The sequence below is a fragment of the Pteropus medius genome, unplaced genomic scaffold, assembly GCF_902729225.1.
Source record: "Pteropus medius unplaced genomic scaffold, Ma_sr-lr_union100, whole genome shotgun sequence".
Classification (NCBI taxonomy): Eukaryota; Metazoa; Chordata; class Mammalia; order Chiroptera; family Pteropodidae; genus Pteropus; species Pteropus medius.
In genome coordinates, this window is record NW_024350397.1 from 5,437,865 (window position 1) to 5,456,052 (window position 18,188).

At 36.3% G+C, this 18,188-nt stretch overlaps 1 protein-coding gene and 1 long non-coding RNA gene across 7 annotated transcripts in view; both read right to left on the reverse strand.

Moving 5' to 3' along the window:
- Positions 1–18,188, reverse strand: part of PARD3 (par-3 family cell polarity regulator) — a 616,019-nt gene that overhangs the window by 430,279 nt on the left and 167,552 nt on the right. The window lies entirely within an intron of this gene.
- Positions 1,073–15,310, reverse strand: LOC120584129 (uncharacterized). Its single transcript, XR_005647977.1, has 3 exons — positions 15,300–15,310; positions 14,773–14,775; positions 1,073–2,833 (listed from the first exon to the last, which is right to left on the reverse strand). It is a non-coding gene; the product is annotated as an uncharacterized LOC120584129 (long non-coding RNA).

Genomic DNA, 18,188 nt, shown 5'->3' on the forward strand with positions numbered 1-18,188 from the left:
AAGGACAAAGGAAAATTTTCATTTTGGCAGAAGAATTCATGTATCATGGCCTACATTCCCTTAAAACTTTCCAAAGGAAGGACAAGTTATATGTTATAATCACTGTGGTACTGGTGGTAACAGTTTGTTTTATAGGCAACGATATTTAGAGTGTCAGGAGCAACTTGTTTTATACCTTCTGCGTGCTAATGCTTCCCCATGATCTGAGAGTTGTTTTGTGCAAACACAATGTAAAGCCACAATTACTTATAAGTATAAGGATTTTATCACTGACCAAAAAAGTAATCGTCTGACAAACCAGTGCGAATAAGTGCCCTGCAATAATTTCCCTTAGCACTATGGCATCAGCTTAGAGCTGGCTCTGGGTGTGCCACTCACTGGTGTATTCACACAGGGCTCCATGACTTGCTTTAATGCTCTGTTGTTGCAGCCTCAAAAATCTAAATCAACCCTGAACAAAGGATTCACATTTCCATTCTGCACTGGTACCTGCAAATTGTGTGGCCCTGCTTCTCAAGGTGGTCTGAGGACCAGCAGCATCAGTATCATCTAGAGAATATGTTATAGGCAGGACCTCAGGCTCCATCCAAGACCTATGGAACTGAAATCTGCATCTTATCAAAGTCTCTACAATATTAATATGCATGTTAAAGCCTGAAGAGTATTGTTCTATTGGAAGTCGTTCTTCATTAAAATACAAAGTATCCTCAAATACTTTACTATAGTATGCTATGCTATACTATACTATGCTACTGGAGGATTCAAGACAAAATGGTCAAAAATCAAGCAAACTGTGATATTAAGCAGTAACTAATGAAGTATTTTGTTTTATAGAAATCAGTATAAGAAGTTTGGTTAAACCAAGTGGGTCTATCCTTCTCTTAAATTCATTTAACAAGAGTTTTACAATTTTTAAAAAAAAAAAGTAGTTCTGGAGAAAGACTGTAACCCTCCCACCAAAAAAAAAAAAAAAATTCATATGTTGAAGTCCTCACTTCCAGCACTTCAGAATAGGACTATATTTGGAAATAGAGTGTTTAAAGACATAATCAAGTTAACATAGGTCATTGAGGTGGGCCCTAATCCAAAATGATTAGTGTCCTGAGAAGAGGAGGTAAGTGGGAGGACCATGTGAACACAAAGGGAGAAGACAGCCATCTGCAAGCCAAGGAGAGAGGCCTCAGAGGATACCAACACCTTGATCTTAGACTTCTAGCCTCCAAAATGAGAAAATAAATTTCTGTTGTTTAAGTCACCATTCTATAAAACTTTATTATAGCAGCATCCCTAGCAAACCATACAAGCACATTTCAAGAACAACCAAAGCATATCAAAATATATTTTCTTCCTCTTTCTGACAACATTCAGGAACGAATTGTATCAAACTTCAAACCACAATTCCACTAAGGGGAAATGGTATCAAAAGTGTGTTGCTTTTTACAATTATCCAATTGTCCTGACATCAGAATATCCCAATGATTCTGGATAAAATAGAAAATAAATATCAGTAATATACAGTATTTCCTCATAATTCCTATGGCTAAACACACTAGAACTTGCTAGCTGGAAGGAAGTAGGAGAATAACATAATAGTCATCTTAAGATGGCCAAATACTGACCTCTGCTTCCATTATTTATACAAACATTATAAATTACCCAAGTAGAATCATTTCATACACTTATGAAATGTATGGATACACTTATAAAATTTAATACACTTACTTTTCCATGAAAAGCCAATTGCCACTCTCACTTCAGATTTCACTAGCATAGATAGAATTATGCCTTATATATAAAAAAAAAAAATCTCAGCAGAGTATCATTCTCAAGTCTTCTGTTAGTCTCTTCTCTTTCACTGCAGATGGGCAGCAGGTAACATTAACCAGAGGGGTTCATATGCACATAACAATTGGGGCTATTCATCAACCACTCTTCGAATCTAATTTAAAATTAGTGCTAATGGAGGAACAAGACTCAGAATGCCCAGAGTCCTAGAAATTGTGACAAATGAAATGTGACTTTGCATCTATGTTCTTTTCAGAATATGTTAAGTATATTCTGCCTGGCTAACTTCTCCCCTTGTTTTTTCCTAGTTTCCTATTTTCCTCTTGGGGCAAAAGAGAAAGAAAAGACAAACATTTATTTGAAAATCATCAGAGTGAATAACATACTACTAATCACATTTTCATTGATTTACAGTATAATTTCATTACTTCTAATTTTTAAATTGGGAAGAAGGTGCGGTGGTTGGAAACTCAGCTAAAGGAGAGCAAGGTAAACACAAGCTTTGATTTTTCACTTAGACAAAAAAGAGGTCGCTATCAAGAGCACAATTCTCTTCTTGCCGTCAGCTAAGGAGCCTTGTCTGACAAGAATCGAGCTTAGACAGCCTTCCTGGTTTGCAAAGACAATCCTTCCTAAGAGCAAAAACTATAAATGAGAATATCCACAGAGTCTACATGTGATGCTTAATGCTTCCCCAACAGAAATCCTGACTCCTAAAACATACAATAGCAAACCTCAGAAACCCCGTCTAGGAGCAGCTAGGTGGTAAGAAGACACTTCAGGCAAAGTACTCAGATGCCTGAAAAAATTCTTTGTCATTACTGTGGCCATTTATTAAATCTCCCAACATCCCTTGCTCTGCCACTGCAGACCTACTCAACAACTGAAACAACTGCTCCTAGCCCAACAGTCCTCTGTTACCCAGCATTCAGCATTTGTAATTAATGTGGTCTTCCTAGTTTTATATTAACTATAAATAAGGTGAGGAAGCGGAAAAAGACATAAGAAATGAGGCTTCAATGTCTTCATTCATTCATTCATTCATTCTCTCAGCCAACCAACATTTGAGTGTTTTCCCCATGTCAAACACTATTCTAAACACAGGGGATAAGCAGAGAGCAGAAGACACTACTCTCAGTAGCACATGTGACACTAATCAGGTCGTGTCAGGTAGTAAAGTTAAGAATTCAGACAGGAGGATGGGATAGAGATTGACTTGATTGGGATAGATGTCTCTGAGTGTCATGACTGAAGGAAGACAAGCCTCAAGACAAGGAGGAGGCTGTCATTATAAAACTGGGAGATAGAATTCCCAGCAGGGAGACAAATGAGTACAAGACGCTAGTCTAGAAATGAGCATGGTGGTCTCAGGGAGCAAAAAGAAATCCCACATGGCTAAAGTGTAGGTGGGTGAAGTGCTTACTATTGGTACAAGATGAACTGAGGGCGGTTAAGCTGGGGCTGTGAGTGTCCAAACTCAGTGTTACCAAGCCTAAAACTTGAACATGCCCGCCTCAGGGACAAGTCAACATAATCATGATTACAAGACTCCGTACTCTATACTACAGCTGGCCTCAGTATGATGCAATGGGTGTTGACAGCCCCCAGAAAAGCCATAGTGTCACTATACCAATGGGAAGACTAGCAGTGATTCGGGATACACACAGACCAATATTTCCTATATACTCCAGTAAGCAACATCACTTTAATGTTCTTTACTCCCAGATTCCAAAATTTCTCTCCCTAACCTTTAGTCCTACCAGAGACTCAACGTTCAGGAACTATTTACTATGTTAAGAGGAAACTGCTTATCCTTCCACAGTGTAGGCCCAACTTATTTTTAGGATTCATAATGCATTACGCCTAATGAAGCATTACCCCCCTCACTATTTGTTCATAATACTCGAAGCTTGCCTGAATTATTAGTTACCTATAATAGAATTGATGAACAAATTCCACGATAAAAGGAGCTAAAACCTCCCTACTATGAATTACTTGGGACATTAATGGTATCTCTCTGGGTGACAACATAAGGACACAAATTATGATACGGTCTGAATAACTGACAAATCTCTTCTACTAGAATGCATCATTAGGATGCATTCTGTTCTATTAGCATTTTATAGAACCTTCAAATAAAACGTACTATGAAAGCCTACTATGTTCTGGGCAACACATAAGGAATTTCATTTATAAAATCTCATTTAACTCTCTCAATTCAATGACATGAGTATAACAACACATATTTTGGGGAAAACAAACAAACAAACAAAGTCTCAAGAAATGAAACCAGTCCAAGGGACACCAAAGAGGCAGACTCAACAGGATTAGGCCTCCCTCGGATCTGGGGACACTGCTTCTTGCTTCTTCCTCTTCTATATTCATTCAATAAATGGTTACTGAATACCTACCCTGGACCAGAAACTGTTCAGATTCTACAGGTGCAAAAGTGAACAAAATGAAAGACAAAAGGAAGCTGCATCGTCGTAACATTTTTAAATGAGCAGTGAGAAAGATATAAGTATGTTATTAACATGGGTTTGAGGCAAAAATGCTACGGGGAAGAGAGCAGAGGGTGGGAGATAATAAAAAGTCTGTAAAGGAGGTAAATGATACATGGGAAAACTGTGTGCATGATAGAGGTTCTTAGTATATCAAATTAGAATAAATTCTGAGCTTGCTTGAAAATAAAACATATATATTAACCTATGTCTGCACATATACATTTACATATAAAGTTTTTTTGAATGAACAAATAGTTCTTAATTGAGCACTATCTTGTACCATATATAAAATGTGAAAATGACAGACACAAATAAACCATACTAACATTTATCACAGAGTTAATATACATTTTTATAACATGGAATGTACATCATTTGTAGTCACCTATTTAAATAGTGTGTGTGTGTGCATGTGCGCGCGCACACACACACACACACACACAGGATACGTATAGCACACCTTCCAGCACTGGAAACAATAAATCATTGAATATACCTCGAAGCTATTAGAAAACATTAATTCAATTCCTCAAGCTAAATTACATTTCACAATTTCCATCAATGGACTTGAATAGAACCTTGAGATGATTAATGTTTTATCAGCGATTACCCAGACAGGGGAACAGAGAGCCTGCCATTTCGAATTTAGAATGTTCAGTACCACTGACACAGTGAAGACCTGAGCTACCATTTGTACAGCATTATTATTTAAATTTAGCAAATACTTGAAAAAGTTTAACTTATTTAGGAATTCATTTCTGTCATTTAAGACTTGATATTGTTTTCTTTCTAGAAGCTCAAAGACTGAAGATTTTGAAAAAGAAAACCTTATAAATCTCACGGCTAAAAAAGATGGATAATTCTTCTATGATCTGGGCTCCAGAAAGGAATATTGGGGCATGGTTTTACAAGCTTCTGCTACCCAGATGTTTGAAGCTAAACCATTTCTCATGGATTTACATATATTATAGCTTACGATTATGATTTAGGCCTCTGCCCAAGCACTCAAACTATAACTTCCTTTTCCACCTCAGAGAGAGCAAAGAAAAAGTTTATTACTTATCATATGCCCTAAAAAGAATACAGAGCACAGAGAACAGGGTCTGTTAGCAAAGACTTCCTGTTCAATCAAAACATGCTATTTGAAGGACCTATTATGTGTATAATCAATTTGTAAAAACAGTGTCTTTGAAATGACCCACAATTTACCCTTAATTTAATTACATTTAAACTTTTATTACATTTAAAGACTATTACATTTAAACTCATATTTTCAACTACTAGAAAGCCTTAATAAAATTGAATACAGTCATTTCTGTTATAAGTGGTGAGCTAGATGGACTTCTCCAAGATTTTTTCTTAAGTCTGTGACCCATTTACACAAATACACATATCACTATGCTCCTTATAGAAAGTTTTTCAACTCTCCTCTCACATGGCTTTGCTGGAGACCAGAAAAACTCAAAAAAATGGGGAGTAAGTCACCCTAGGAGATATAAATATAGGGTTATCCTACCCATGAAGTCTTTCTGAAGGCACATGAGGACAGTGGAAAGGCCACTGGGCCATAAAACAAGTCAGATTTAGGCTTTAATTCCAGTCTTAATGCTTGGGATGTGGGGCACGTTGGCAAAATGATTCTCTGAGCTTTAATGTCTTCACAATAGCACTGCGGGATAATCTGCCTTGTAAATAAGACAGCAGAGTTTAAAATGCCTAGGACAGAGCCCAGCAAATAGCAGACACATAGGAAAGGATTATTACCATTGTTATTATTAATATGTTTATGAAAACCACTAAACTTGAGGGTGGACTTCACTGCAGGAATATCTGATATCTTCCTGAGGCTTAAAAATCAAAATATTCTTTAAGAATATCAGGTTACCTACCTCAGACCACAGCAGTTTGTGAAATTCTGTCTTCTTTCTTCTGTTCTACCTTTAAAGAAGTCAAATCGGCCTCTGATTAAATTTCAAAAAGTCATTCTTGTGAAATGAGGGAGAAGAGAGTTTTCTCTCAACATGGCAAAGATTAATACATCAAAAATACTAAATATATTATAATAGATATTTATACTGCAAAATATTGGTGTTAAGTGTTATATTGAGCATTCATTCAGATTTTAAAGAACTCCTTAGGAAACCTAAGAATAAATATCTTTGCTCACAACTAAAACATTCTAAATCAACTACAAAGTACAACAAAATATGACTATATGCCATAAAGCACCTTACAAGGCAATCTGTTTAAATTCTGAGTTCACTACATTTTCTTATTTATCCTCAGGTATATCAAATAGCATTTCAAATGAAGTTATAAAGATGCTTTTCAGTCTCATCCATCTAAAGTAGTTCAAGAAAGAAGGGTTTTGATGCCATAACTAAATAACTTTTTAGAACAAAAATGAAGTTTTTGTATGCTGTAGTGTGTAATACATTAAGTTTTTCCACTGAAACAGACACAAAGTAAAATTTTATTTATCGCTTAGCTATTTCAAATAGAAAAGCTCATTACTGAGGTTAAAAAATATTCTATCTCAGTTTATGCATTAGAATTTTATTGGTTTTCTTTTTCCTATTCTTGCTTAAATATCAAAAAAATAAAATGAGGATAAAGACTGTATTTTACCTTCATCATGCATAGCAACTCTTTCCATGAAAAACAATTTATAAGTGCGAGTGGATACCACATTATCCTTTAAGAATGAAACTTTGTTCCAATTATTGCTTTTGTTCCCAAGCTCTAATACAAGTTAAATACTATAGAGTCACTATGGATCAGGAGAGATTTGGCATGTCCGTGCATATTACCTTGGGAACATTCAAGTTTGCAAGCAGTTTTTATCCAACCCTAATTTTTATTTCTTTTTTGGAAAATATTTGCTTATTTCAACATAACTGCACATAGACTTTCCTTCTATTAAATATACAGCAGTCCCCACTTACCCATGGTGGATACGTTCCAAGCCCCCAAGTGGATGCCTGAAACTGCGTATAGTACTGAACCCTACATATACTATGTTTTTTCCAATACATACATACTTCATTATGGCTTCTCTTTGGCATGTCTGAATTGCCAGCATCCCTACTCTTGTTCTTTGGGACCACTGTTAAGTAAAATAAGGGTTACCTGAACATAATCACTGCAATACTGCAAAGTCAATCTGCCGACCAAGATGGCTACTAAGTGACTAGCAGGTGGGGATTGTCTGTAACGTGGACACACTGAACAAAGGGGTGATTCACCTCCCAGGTGGGATGGAGCCAGACAGTGAAAGATTTCACCATGATACTCAGAATGATGTACAATTTAAAACTCATTAACTGTTTATTTCTGGAATTTTCCATTTAACATTTTTGGACCGTGGTTAACCTTGGGTAACTGAAACCATGGAAACTAAAACCACAGATAAGGTGGAACTACTACATAAAACTTTTCAAAGCCCTGTAGAAAATGCCAATATTCACCACAGGTGGCTAACCCAATCTTAGATTTGGGAAGGTGACAAAGGAAAGGGCTGTGTATTTCTTTATGCAGCAATCTCGACGAGCAGCAGAGGCTTGCACTAGCAATTTTTATTATCTCAATCTTAAATAAATCTAGAGCAAGACTGCTAAAAAGCATATGGATTTAGCTAGCTTTAGCATCATAAATAAGATACTGCCCCCAGCTGTAGAGTATAAATATGGAGAGGGGAAAGTTAACACCCTCAGAGCCAAAGAAATTCCAAGGACCTGCTTTATCCAAGAACCACAGAAAAGCCCTGAAGTCTCTAGGTTCCTAACAGAATAGAATAGTCAACAAAAAAGTCCTGGGATGTTAAGCTAGCGCAGGGAGTTAAGTCAGTAGCTGCAGCCGAGAGGCATTCAAGCTCGTACCGGTATAGGAACAGCTGAGAGGGATTTGGTGTTCTCAGTAGCACTGGGTTTGTGGTGACAGCAGAACAAGAGCAGTGCAGGCTGCGTGAGAACCCAGGATTCCTCAGAGACATAAGGGCACCTCCTCTACTACCTCTGTAATTTCTTTATTTTTTGGCTTTGCTTATATTTATATAATACATAACATGACAATGTTATATATGATACAACTTAATAGACGTTAAATATTTCTATTGATTTTTACAATTATCCCCAACAAGTTTCAAGACAAACAACTTGTTAAGGAAAACAACGTTCAATCTATGATTTAAAAGTGTTTCTGAGAGAAAATAATTCTCAGAAATATTCTACGTGTGGGGAAGTGAAGTTCGGGTGAACTGGAGTACACATGTGGAGAGAAGAGGAGAAAACAACATCTGCTGGCATGACACCAAGAACAGCACCGTCTTTCCCAGGAACTCTGTCCCTTGCTCATTCTCTGGCGAGCCAAGCTGGGTGATCACTATTGCATGAGCATGAAAGCTGACCGTGCCTTCAGCCGGCGATCAGTCTTAAACAATCGTTCCTAAAAGAAAACATGATTCAGATTTTTGCCATTGGGTGTCAACTACTATTTATTTAGTTATGATTCCAAATTAGGGACTTTCTTGCAGACCCTACATCTATCTCTATAAGAACTTATCAAACCGTAACCCACACACTCGGAAATCATTTTTGAAAACTTCAAAGACATCTATCTATTTTACAAGTAAACTTACAAAAGTAACAACCATTATTAGCTAAGAACTTCAGAATGTATTTGATTATGCACATATTCATATCATCTACTAAAGACACTGAAAATGAGAAGAAATTCTAATTGTTCTAAAGAGCAAGAAGGAATCTCTGAATTTCCTGAAGAATGAAGGTCAGCCTTAATAAATAATACTTATTGAAAAGAAAAACACAAAATTCAATTACGAAAAATCGATATTACAAATATAGAAAAATTGGAATTTTTAAGATAAATAAAATACTGAAACATAAAATTGGCACCAGATGTCAGTTTTAAATTAAACTTACAGCTTTGTTACAAGGAATTTTCTACCCTGGAATAACATATTTTAGTATTCAGAGGTTAAAAAAAAAAAAGAAAGGTAGAACATTTAATTTATGTGACATTATAAGTTTTCAGAGTATTTTTTGATAACATGAAAATGAAAAAAAATTGTAAAGGAGCAGAGAATGTCCATAAATGAGGCTCTTTTACCAAAAATATTTATTAAACTGAACTATTATCAGGCATGCTTCAATTTATCAGGACTTCAGGAGTAAACTGGGTTGTTATCCAGGACCAAATACATTTGGAAACTGTAATGAACTAGTGTAGAGCCATCAACAAGTCCTGGGGGTACCAAAAGTAAAGAGTTAAGAACAGCTTTTAATATAGGGGACAACACCACTGCCATGACAATCTAAAACTGCAAATCTGAACATGGAAAGCCCAAGTTTCTCAGCACAGCCTAGAAGGAAGGCCTTCAGGGTCTAACCCTGACTACTGCTCCTGTCAGTCCCTCTGCCCATCGTGCCCTTCAGGGCCCAGAACTGCACACCTACTAAAGAGTTCTCAACACATACAAAGTCGCAGCCTCTGGCAGTGTAAATATTACACCTTCTGCCAGGAAAGTCCCTGCACCAGATCCCCCACCACCACAGCTAAACTGACTCAGTCAACAATTAGGAATCAAGTCTGAAAGCTTTCCCCAGTCACCACCATCCCATCCCTCCCCCTCCCTACCTCTCTCTTTCTCTCCCTCCCTCTCTCTTTCGCACACACACACTCCACTACCCCAAACAAAACCCACAAACAATTGTATTAAATACTCCACTACTGCCATCATCACTACATTCTGATCATTCCCTGCTAAATGCTAAAACTGCCTTATTTAACACTATACTACTCCCAGGTCTGACTGCAGTGTCTGACACATTAAACAAATAATAGCTAACCTTCATTTAGGCTAGAATTGATTCCATAGCTCACTCCACGATCCAAAATGACAGTTATCACTCACCGTCTGTTACTTATTAACCTAAATATGGATATAAATCCATAAAATGTATATTAACAGTTCACTTCCAATCACTGGTGGACTATGCCAGAATAGGCATTTATAACTAAAACCTAGACTGCAGTATGGAACTGAAAAACCTAACCCCCACTAATCTCAAGAGATACCTCATACTAGGAACATGAATTGTTAGCTTCAACTGTTTGTATGAACCAAGTCTACTAAAAATTAAACTTTGAAAATAACTTTATAACCCTCTTAAAATTAATGTCAGGAACAATATAGCCAACAAGCATAATAGTAGGCACTTTGCATAGATTAGCTAACTTTACTTCAGTAATTTTAATAGCTTTATGCCGTATTGCTTTTCTAGTTTGCAGGTCCAAAAATTAACACAGATGGTAAGGCCAAAATTCAAGCTAAAGTCCACAATACTTCAAAGCCCATTCTTTTTGTACTATAACATGTTCATGAAAACACAATAAAACCATGTTTTAACTTTACATAGTGCTTTAAAAAAAAAAAAGGCTTTCTTGGAACTTCTTTAATCTGATAAGTGATATTTTACAAAGAAAAAGAAAAAGCCTTCATTTGTAAAGGGGAGCAATGAAACCCTTTCCCCAGGGCTCAAGCTCACTACCATTACTGGTATTATTCAACATTGTGCTGCGGTCTCAGCCAATGGAAAAGACAAGAAGAATAAATAAAAAAAATAAGGACTGGAAAGGAAGAGTAAAACTGTTATTCACAGAAAACATGTGGAATGTCTAAAATGAAAAGGTAGCGTCCAGCATTGCAGGATGTGAGAAAAGGAACACCCGCCCACATGCCAGCAGCGGACGAGCACGAGAAGGTTCACGGGAGGTGCATTCAAACAGAAGTGTCAACCAAGCGCTGGGCCAGGGTGCGGGAAGGGCCGGCCCAGGCACCGGCACCAAGGGTAGACTTAAAGAAGTCTGAAAACAATTTTTTTAAAATAATCTAAAAGTTAGGCCCCTTTTTTACTATCACCATGTTCTAGCAACTTCAAACTATATAAATGATAAAACCCAGAAAAATTCTTGGTTGAGGTTTTAAATAATTCTTATAGTTACTGTCAAATTTTAATTTTAATTTAAAATTCAAATTAGCTTATTTTTGGTGCTTATGCTTTAGTAAACAGTGTTTTTCAATAGAGGCTGCTCAGAGAACTCGTTATAGAGCTGCCCACCTCCACCCATGACCCACTGCCACAAGCACCCAGCTCCATATATTCCTTCTCAATAAGTTCCTCTCAGTAGGAGATCATTCAAGCTTGCACTAGGCATAGTTTCCCCAATCTCTGTGGTACCCACGTGTTCCTTCATTTAGATAGTAGATTTGAATTTTAAAATGACAGCAGAGTGGTTGCAATAATGAAGAAAAACAAGTTATTTCAGTTCTACCATTCTAGGTGAGACCTTGGACTTTTTATTTCTGCTTAAAATTTTTCAGCTGTGCGGACATCATTTGAAACTCACACAAATAATTCCTAAAGAAACAAAGGCATTACAATTCTTGTAATCTATAGTGAAATGGGATTTTTATGACTCACTGCCAAACTTATCTGCAAGACTTTTCCTAACTACTTAAAGGTTTCTGTTTTATGTAAAGATTTTAAAAATTAAAAATATTTTTAGAGAATGTTCTTTATTGAACTATATACAAAGACAGAGTGACAAATCTGGTAAATAACAAATTCTGGCAAAGTGATCAAACTAGAGAAGGCTCAAAAACAAACTACAATATTGCTATTACGGTGACAGATCAATACATAGGTAGATATACACTGTTTGCTTTTGGGGAAAAAAATTAAATGTAACTAAAAACTATTCATCCATTATTTTTTTGTATTATAATTTCTTTTTTTAAACAGACAGGATTAAATACTGGAAAATCACTGAAGGAAAACTTTCACTGCATATTTTTTCTGGTGGTTATTATTATCTGTTTCATGTCTTAATTATTAATGAAAATAATTTTGTTGTAGAGCAGGATGGAGTAAAAACAATCCATGCTGGTGTCAAGTGCATTTGAAGTACTCCAAACTGGAAACAATCCAAACATCCATCAACACTAGAACGGATAAAAAGTTGTGGTATGATCACACACCAGAATACTACAGAAAATGAACTGTTGCTACACCCAGCAACATGGATAAATCTCAAACATAACAATGAGCAAAATGAAGTCAGAAACAAGACAGTGTATGTTTCATCCCACTTCTGTGAAGTTCAAGAACAGGATAAAAGAATCTGTAGTGATGAATCAGAACAGTGGACAGGGGTATTGACTGCCCATTGACAAAATGGGCACAGGAGCCTTCTGGGCACAAAAATGTTCTGTATTTTAATCTGGGCAGCAGTTTCATGGGTTTATAGATACATAAAAACTCTTCAAGCCGTATGTGTGTGTGTGTGTATACTCTCTGATTTTTTTAAAGGCCTCTTCTACTGTCCATATTTGTCTACAATTAACAGAAAGAGAAACTGAGGTTCAAAACAAGTAAAATATGTATCCCAGAGCATTAATACTTAAAAATTGTTAGATATAAGTAAAAGGAGTTGATAAACAGTAGCACTGTGATTTTTAAATATCAAAATGTTGTATCCTTTAATGTGACATATAGTTTGGTAGAGAGAGATTAATGGAAAGAAGAAAGTATAGTCAAGTATAGAGCAGCAAATGACTATCAAAATTAAGCTGAGTATATAGGACCTGAAGGAGCAGATCAGAAAAATAAATGCTGTGCTTTGAAAATTACTCTTTGCTAGCAGCTTGTCAAAGTGTCCCAGAGTGAAGCGACAGCGCCACGGTGGGCTGCAAGTTTAAATTAGAAAGGACCACCTGCCTAGTGCTTTGCAGCTCCGGTGTTAATAAAGTTGCATCCCGTTTCCCCTAAGAACTCATCTTTGTCCTTGATGGCATCTTGTCCTTGGCAGAGAAGACCTAACACATTCCAAGAGCCCCAGGGGTAAATACTCTTTGCCCAATCACAATATTAACTTGCCTGGGCTTAATCTGCAAAGACTGTCCCTTCAGACTAGTTCCCTCCAAAATAACGCAAAATGGATGGCAAACAGTAAAAAAACACACTGAAAAGTAGATACTCAGAGTTGAGGCAATTCACCCTATGTTTGGTGAGGGGGCTCCAAGGCAATCAGAGTTCAAACCTCAATTATCAAAGTAATTAGCAAAGAAGAGGGATCCCAACAACTCCTTTCTTTGCCAAAGACTTCATAACCAAAAGTGTGTAACAGTACGTGAGTCCTTAACATCCACCATCCACCTTAGCATATCAGACAGGGAGGAGAGGGGGAAAGAAAAAATAAATAAATAAATAAATAAAAATACACAAAAAACAAAAACATACAGAAAAACATAAAATATACAAGTAGAGTCATGGAGAAAAGAGAAAGGTGGCAAAAGCTAAGGTGGTTTAGGCCATTGTTCTGAGTTCAATGAAAAACAACACCAGAGGGTATGTTACACAGAGAAAACTGTCCAACACGCCCCCATTCCCTTTAAACCCAAATTCTGCAGGAGGGTGGTAATGGTCAAAGGTGTCTTTATTCCCAGACAACTTCGAGAACAAGAAATTCAAAAACAATATAGCTCCCCTACCAAAAACAAAAACCTGTTTCCTTGAAATCCAAAAGGTTGATTCCCTCATTTCACAAAAAGAGCCCCAAAAGCAAAGGACATATGCCCAAATGAAATACACCTCTGTGAGGGTTATGAAACTAACCAATCAACAAATGCATGTAATTTCTTGTTCATCTTCCCAGTTTTCATAGGAGAAATTATATATGTACACATATGCGGGTGCCTTGGGATGAGATGGGAAGCAGATGGAAGCATGAGGACCTCAAACTTAGGCAGAGTCAACCAAAAGAAAGGGTGAGGAGGAGGAGAAAGATGACGTTTTAAGTGGAGAAAACATGCTTGATCTAATTCCCTTCAAGTTAGCATGCTGTGGAACATGACTTTCCAGGATTTCTTTTAAATGGTTGGTTTTTCATGGGTCTTAGGGGTAAAGAAGCTACATTTTTATAAAAGTTAAGTGTCACTAGGATGCCCTCACAGCTGGGACATGTAACAAGTTGTCCAGATTTGTTCACAGATCCATTATTTTTGAGGTGACGGGAGAACCTGAGAAATGTACTTCAGCACAAATATTAATCTTTGGGGAACAATCTGTTTCTTGAAAAGCAGCATCAAGTTTTCTATATTTTACAGATTTCAAAATGGACAGCTTCATTCCATCCCGCCCACACAGTCATTACTCCAGATACATTATAACCATAAACATATTCTATCATTTTACATATAAATTCACAACACATGCAACTCATATTTGCAAACAACCCTCCAGGGTATACACAAATGTGCTAAAAACCACACCATTTCATAGTCGTACCGGAAATAATACAGACAAGAGCAATTCTAAGATGAGGCTTAAGTGATGGGTTTTGTGCCAATCATAGGAATTCTTAATGTGTAACAGCTAGACGAACAGTTGAATAATTAAGTAACTTCCTTATTGGGAGGAAAAAGAACATGAATGGAAATGAACAGATTTTTAAAAAGGGATACTCTGTGTTTTATACAAATTCTAATAATCAGACAAATTCTGAATGGCACTGACCCTAGGTGATATCTGTTTGTATAATCCTTTTTCTGTTCCAAATGTGCTGAGAAAAGGGAGGAAAAGGTAAATTCAACATTTGGCACCTACACTGGACATTTCTGTGTCACTTGGCACCTCTCAGGGCTCATTCTGCAGCCAGTGGGAGGGCCAGGGGTTAACGAGCCAGAAAAAGGCTGATTTAAAGATCAGAGTGGACAGGACGAAGTCAACCCCACCCAGCTCTACTCTCCAGCACTAGAATCAAAGTTCTGTGAGAAACACCCAGGGGGTTCGCTTTCAGCTATTTGAGAGTAGGGGCAGGGCAGGCTTCAACATGCAGGCCACCCAGGTGCATTCGCACAGAGCCCCACATTTGGTTTAAGCTCTGTGGTCAATGTTTTCAAATTCCTAATTTCCGAACAGAGTCCTGCACATTCATTCTCTACTGTGTCTTGTAAATTATGCGGCCAGTCCTGAGTAAGAGTCTGGTTTGTTCTTAGGTGTTGACTTTGTCTCCGACTCTTCCATCCACTAACACATTATATGTGCTAGATCATGTCACTGCTCAAAAAAAATAAAAATAAATGAATGAATGAATGAATGAATGAATGAATAAGGCGAGTACTCATCAAAAACTAGTTGGGCACTGTGGGTATAGGACACTCCTCAAACTACTAAATCATTACGTAGACAATATTAACAAAAATCCAGCCTTAGAGGACATCTGGAGGAATTCTCAAATAAACCAAAAAGTGTTACACATAGACTTCTATTAATCATCAAAGAAAGAAAAAAGCATGTCTGTACAAAGAATGAGTGGATATGAAGAAAATTCTAAGGAACCAATATCATCACGGTTGAAACACATACATATTCACTCAAGAATATTTATGGAGTTTCTGGGATATACTAGACATGTTAGGAGCTATTTTTTGACAGTGTTGGTGGTAGCATGGTCTTTTGTTTCAGTTCATAATCTTTATTAATTCTAAGTAAAATGAAATTGCTGAACACTGTATATGAGTAACTCTAAGTTTTATAAAGTGTGCTACCCAACAGAACAATTAGAAAATACCCATAGCCTTTGGTTACTGAAAATATATACAAGACTTATTTATATTTTCAAATTTAATTGACTCAGCTGTATGTGTGTTGATAGTAAACTTGGGAATTTTCGAAAGTAAGCAGCACCCAGGGAAATATATTCATACAATGACAGAAAAATATGGGTGTTTTCTTTTCTTTTTTAAAAAGACCTAGTTGTTGAAAACATTCTAGTCCCTGAACAATTTGGGAGAGCCAAAATCAATCTATTTTCATGATGCTTGACAAATTCAGTTCTAAAAATGGAAGAAAATCATGAATCTAGAATTAGGCAGAGTAAAGATTGGTTTATTCTTACATTCATAATGCTTCAATGCTTGCATTAAAAAATTCTGTGGTGACTGGGAAAATTAATTATGCTTTCAGAAGTATTCTTTGTTTACTAGTCAATATAAAACACAAGTCAATACAAATATGAATGTTTTTCCATCATAATTTTGTACCTTATAGTAGACATTTTAAAAACATAACCTTGCCTAACGGCTAAGTTAGTTTACTGTTAAATAACTGTAGTCCTCAAAATAAAAATAGGAAAAAAATAAGTGAATCAAATATGAAAATTTTTTGGAAATACGAAACATTTTACAAGAATGGCATTATCTGCGCAAAACCGGAAGGCAGAATAGATGAAAAAAGTACAGCATCAAAAGAAGCGTAGAAGACACACGTCTTGAGTAAGGCAAGGAAAAGAAACTTAAGGCAGTAATTTTAGGTTTTCCTAGCACCTTTTCAAATTTAATTTCAAAAACGGCCAGAAAAATTAACTTGGTAAGTCACAAGATTGATACCATTTTCAGAAATCCTCCTTATGAATGTCTAATAGGGCAAATCGCAATAAACTTATAGGAGGTCCAGAAAATATCTGGATCTTGGACCAACCACAAGAATCCCACCACTCTTGAGGTTCTATACACAAATGTTCATAATGAAATGGGGGTGGGGGGGAGAGGGGCTAAAAACTAATAAAAATTTATTTTAATCCATGTATATAAAGATGGAAAACAAATTTAATGTGTAACATTTAGAATAGAGTAGTTCAAACATAGTATGCCTAGTATGTAAGCTATACATGAACATAGATCTGAGCTAGAAACATGTATCTATAATAGTATGTATATACTCAAGTATTCTAAAGCTATGTTAAAAAACGCATTAAAAATATAAAAATTAAAAACAATTTTAACATATAAAATCTTACTTCAAATATATCCCAACATCCTCAATTATATCCATGTTTTCCCTATCAGTTGGAGAGAAATTATACCTTAGGAAGAGGATAAACGTGATTTTAAAAAAGAAAGCATAAGACAATGTAATGTTAAAAAAATTAGTTTGCAGCTCTTTAGGCACTTTTTCCATATTAGCATTATGGATCTATAACAAGGACAATAGTGTGAGAAGCACTATGCTGCGTGCTCTATATGCTCTGCCCTAACTCAGCTTCCTAGGAGTAGTGTGCAACCTCCCGCAGGCCATCAGAAACTTTAATAACTAATGCCTTTGCCTGGAAAACAGTCGACAATTTCTACCCCAAAGGGCTGGAGTGAGATTTCATGAGCTGCAGAAAGCTACTTAATTCTAGTGTCTTGTACTGGACACAATGAATGGAAATTTATTGTTAATCATCATAGCAACACAGTAAGGTAGGTACCATTCTCATTCTGTGAGAAATGTGGAACACAAGTTATATTTGCCTGTTAAATGACTGAGCAGTTGTGGCTGGAAAACACCTGGAGAAGGGATGATGAAGTACTTGACCAGCCAATCAAGTAAACAATACTGATTAATCTTAAATAAAAATCAAATGTAATAATTCTTTTAAGTTAATGTATTTAATTCTTCAAGTAGCTATCTATACAAAACCTAAACCCACACAAGTGGCAATAAATCAACCAAAGCTACTTACAGTACAATTATAAACCAATATGTGTATGTGAAGTCCAACACGCAAAATAACTTTTTTCTGAATTTAAAGTCATACTCAGAACCAACCCACAATTGCTCAATCACATCGAATATTTTAAATCATTAGCATAAATTTATTTTGCATTTTCATAAAGAATATCAAAACATAATACATAAAGAGAGCAATACACAAGAAAACATGCAACCTGATTAAACTGTGTATACACAGGCGTGCTACTGATCACCTGCTTCCTTTCTGATTCGGCTCTTAGTTTTCACCTTTCTTAGATCTAGTCTGTGAAATACATACATA